The sequence below is a fragment of the Photinus pyralis genome, unplaced genomic scaffold (assembly GCF_008802855.1).
Source record: "Photinus pyralis isolate 1611_PpyrPB1 unplaced genomic scaffold, Ppyr1.3 Ppyr1.4_LG4, whole genome shotgun sequence".
Classification (NCBI taxonomy): domain Eukaryota; kingdom Metazoa; phylum Arthropoda; class Insecta; order Coleoptera; family Lampyridae; genus Photinus; species Photinus pyralis.
In genome coordinates this window covers 41,252,797-41,257,709 of record NW_022170511.1, presented here as the reverse complement: position 1 = coordinate 41,257,709, position 4,913 = coordinate 41,252,797, and the positions used below count along the sequence as shown (strand labels likewise).

General features: G+C 38.4%; 1 long non-coding RNA gene across 1 annotated transcript; it reads right to left on the bottom strand.

Annotated features, from left to right (window-relative positions):
• Positions 1-4,248: 4,248 nt before the first annotated feature.
• On the bottom strand, positions 4,249-4,906 carry LOC116169993. The gene is made up of 3 exons (XR_004145143.1): positions 4,773-4,906; positions 4,640-4,708; positions 4,249-4,579 (listed from the first exon to the last, which is right to left on the bottom strand). It is a non-coding gene; the product is annotated as an uncharacterized LOC116169993 (long non-coding RNA).
• Positions 4,907-4,913: the final 7 nt, after the last annotated feature.

Here is a 4,913-nt window from a genome sequence, read left to right as displayed (position 1 = left end):
ATAGAAAATGCTTTCTATTCATTTGACGAGTTTATAAGTCACTGTCGCAGAATTGAGTAAGGAATATGCATGTCTCTTTGTTGTACTTGTATGTACTTTTTATATACCTTTGTGTCTGTTAATTACATATGTATGAGACTTGACTAGAGTAAGTGTACCCACACAATAACTCAATAAATATATTATTATTATTATTATTATTATTATTAATTGAATCAAATGAATATCAAGAACCTTTGGTTTTAACTGCAAGGGAAACATGCACTGCAGGTTTCAGGATCGACTCATCTCGTTTCGAAGAGACCAAGCCTCGATCAGGTGACTTTTTTGTAGGGAACAACCCCAGAAATTTGACGAATTCTAGCCTCAAATTCGACATGTCTTTGGCCAAATCGATGTAGATGTGTGTGATCCGGTTCTGGTGCATTTTGATGGACAAAGTGATTGCGTATAGAGCGAGTAAGTATAGTTTGAGCTCTCTGTAAAACTCTTGATAAACGATTCACATTTTCTTTTTCATCCTTCCCTCACTAACAAATACTATAGGTTCATGCACTTTTGATATTACACCATTCTTGACGAGCACATCAAGTTCAGTTTTTAATGATTCTGTTAATGCAAATGGAATTTTTCTACATGGTACCATTTTACCAACATAATCAACCTTAATTGTATGTCATGCATTTAATACTGGTTAATTTTGTACTATAAACACCTTACTAAATCTTTCACTCAAAATTTCCTTCTCCCTAGATAAATTATTAATCTGTAATATGTTCAAATCAATCAAAGTTGGATGACCAGTCATAATAGGAGTTTCTTATCGGCCCTCTTGGAAGTTTCCCGATTGGCGACCACTGCTCCCCGGCTCAGCTTGCTGGTCATCCGGACATTCCAACCGTTGCCTCTGGGTCACAGGTGCAGACGTCGGTTCTGAAAAGGGACGTTATCTCTTGCTATAGTTGGCCTCCTGGCTCGCCAAGAATTCCAAAGTCCCCTTCAAATCTTTATCTGGCGACATGGTCCACAACGACAGCACCCACTGCGGAAATTGCTGGATCACATCTTCTACCAAAACCACCTCCGGGACCAAAGGGGACGCGGCACGCAACGATGTGATTTGATTAATAAAATATTCCGACATGGAAAGCCCCTTATCCGGAAGATACCGCTTCAACAATAGCCTCATCCGTTCTGAGTGTTGTTACACACCCGACCAATATAACCCTAAGAAGTCCTTGCGAAAATCCTCAAAGCTCTCCCACTGTCCTTCCCTGATCAACATCCATTCCAGCACCCTAGGACCCAGAGATCTCAAACCGCTCTAAGAATACTATGGGATGGTTTCTACCAGACGCAAAGAAAGGTTTTTGTACTGCCGAACCCACAGAAGCACGCCTAGCTAACCAAGTCGCGATCTCTTTCCAATCCATATTGGTACCACTGGTGGTAGCAACAGAGCTGGAGAGAATAGAAGGAAGGGAACTAGGACCGGGATTGGGAACTACAGTTCGACTTGGAACAGACTCACCGCTTGCTACATCAGACACCGCGACACCTAACGGAGTTGTCCCTCTCGGAGGATTCCTTTCAAGGGCATCCAACAACCTCCGATTCGTTTCCAACAACTGTTGGTTCAGTTCCTGCTGGGACTTCATGAATGCCTCAACCTTGACAGCCTGTTGTTGAACGGTCTCCCTGAGCTGGATCATTTCAAGCTCCACGGAAGCCATTTCGTACACCTGGTCACCCTCTGAGCCCGCATAATCGTCACGCCCTATTGTTGATTCTTTAGTGTCTTTTGTGATAAGTTTGTATTTACACTTGTGAAACAATTTTTCTAACAACACGTAGAACACTAAAAATTAAATAATTAACAAGAAATACATTTAGAACATTTATAACCTATTGATTGTCTAATTAACGACCTAACTATAAAACGTCGTGGATCCTTTAAGTCAATTTCATAATTACACACTGATGTATAAGGATTGGAAATATTTGACACTGTAATCAACTACCATCCTGCACTATCTTGCTGTGATCTCTTTGGAGAATCCGGCAAAGGTGATACAGGAACTGATAAGGCTGGACGTTTTAGAATTGGTTTATGGTTCGTCGAAGATGCTTCTTTTCTTTCTTAAAGAGTTATTGAGGTAGATTGCATTATACTTGACTGACACTGTACTTTATGGCAACGATGAATTGGTCTTTCATGACTACTAGTTGTAGATGTATGTATGTGTAGATCCTTCCTTCGCTAATAACAGCAGAAGGTATGAGAGTGTGTATGTCGTGTAAAGGTAGGCGAGTTCCTTCACCAATAACGACTGAAACATACTGAAGTTTTCACGTGGATGCACACCTTTTTATACCCTGATTTCAAGGTGGGGTGTGTCCACGGTCCGTATACTAAGGACCGTGGGGTGTGTCCACGTGACTGATACCGAATGGTACGATATTTTGCGGGGGAATGTCATTGCTAGATGACATTTAGAACAGCTGATGTCAAGGTTGCTAATGTCAGTTTTGACGTCAGTTGCAGCGTTGCCATATAAACACTATAATTCATTCTGGAAGCACACACACAAAGTAGTATGTCTGTAGGAAACAAAACACAATTAGTAAAAGAATTCACAAGGTGCACAAATGAAAAACTAAAACGAAAAATGAAGTTCCTGCCACATAGCAGCCGAGTCACAATATCCTGGTCACGGTACCAACATCTATTAGCACAATGATAAATGGAAAATATCTGATATAACAAATCGCACAATTCATATAGGTACATAAAGAGTAAACAGATTGAACTACATACAATACTTTACCCGACACCAAAGTGGCTTAATATAACTTAAACACAAACACAAGATACAAAGCAAAACTCAATTAATACAACTCAGAATGCAATACTTCCGCCACCAACAAGCTTTAACAACCAACAAGTGACGCCAAGCCCAACATCCCCCGGAAACTCCCAAAAAAAATATCAACAGGTGGTAATGACGGTGGCTCATGTCCTCAGAATCTCCACCTACATGACCGGTTGCATCCGACGTTGAAATATACAGGGTATTTAAAGGGATATAGACACCTCAATAGTACGCGACTGTTTTTCTACATTATTGGTGGGTTTATACAATCATTATCATTAGTTTACTAGGGTCAGGGTGATTTCGTTGGTTAGTAACGTGCAATAAAGCTTTGTTTCTATTGGTTATTTCTTAATGATTTTTCATAGTGAACTAATGATAATGATTGCATAAACCCACCATTCAACATATATGTGATTATTTATTAATAAGAACAATGTAAATGCTATATGCCCATAAAATCTGTATTAGGATATAGAACTTAAACATAATAGTAAAAAACAGCTCAAATGTCGATGTTAAATCTTTTGAGTTTTTCTTTTTCAACTTTTCTTTGTAATTCAAGCAATTGAATTTTTAGGTTGCTCTACTTTTAATATTGCTTCTGCTTCTGTTTCCACTGAAGTTCACCAGTGTTGGTTGGTGCAAATCAGATAGAATATGTTTATTTCATGCCACGTTCTGCAAAGAAAGTTGTGAAATGTTATTTGGGCTTACACCTTTTACTTACAAGGTACGTCATCGTGACTTAAATAAAAATAAAAAACACTGATCGGTATTACCAAAAATGCGCTTTCATCATGCATATGCCGATTTACAACTTGTTCCAATTTAGAGAACAAAGAAAAGGATTCATTGACAATAATTACAATTTTTTCACTTTCGTTTTGGCTAAAAACAGCCTAAATTTGGTTAAAAATATAACATGCTGTGTTTAAGGTACGTGTCCATGTGAGATTTCGCCGCCATTTTTCACGAGTTTCGACTGGTCTTTTAATTTTTAAAGATACTAGTAGAACACACACTCACTGAAATAAAATGAAAAACCGCGACAACTCGGTAAGAAAACGTCAACTGCCATAACGCACCTGTTCATTAGATCGAAAATTACATTTTAAAGCTAATGGTATGAATGTTACGTGACGCTTAACAAATTTGCTTCAAGTTTAACATTCTCTTAAGTCCGTTTTTAAAGACTGATATTTTTAACATAATAAAAGTATCACTATGCTACCTCGTTTTTACCGAATAAGACCATAAATTAATTAATATCAATCGCATTAAATAATCCATGTATTTTGTACATAAAACTAGGTACATTATAACATTAGTGTTTAACTTATTAAGTACCTACAATTACAAATGTGAAATTAAATTTAAAAAGAAAAATTAGTATAATAAATTTCATCTCTCGATGCAGGTTTTCATCTTGAAGCCGTGATGCAGTCAATTCCCGTTCAAAACGCTCCGTCTGGAGTTGGGAATTTCTTTGTCTGGCCTGGAAAATTGTCAGCATCTTCTTCAGACACCCCATGGATAACCCTCGCCAGCTCTTGGGGGGTGTAGACGGCTCGTGCCATCTGGGCGGTTCATCAGATGGCGACGGTGGTGGTGGTGGCGCCGCTTCTTGGTCGATGGCGGCTGAAGACGTTTTTATAAATTCTTTTAGTAATTGCATATCTTTTTCCCCCCTAGGCAACGGGGCACTGTAACAATAAGAAAAACACTATTAAAAATAGATTGTATGTATAATAAAAGTAACTTACTGAAAGTGATTGTTGCCGCCGTTATTTACAGGTAGTGGTAAATTTGGTTGTTGTTGAGCTGGATTATTTCTGTAACGTAACATTAGAATAAGTATTTTCATATAAACCGAGGTACAGTAATGAGTAAACTTACGGAAATTGATGCACCCATCGCGGATTGTGGATGTAAAGCTACCATTTCTGGCGGCTGCGTTTGAGTATTTGACGGTGGTAGCGGCGCAGGAATTATAATATGCTCCAATATTTGTACTGGATACTGGCTGTAAAAACATAT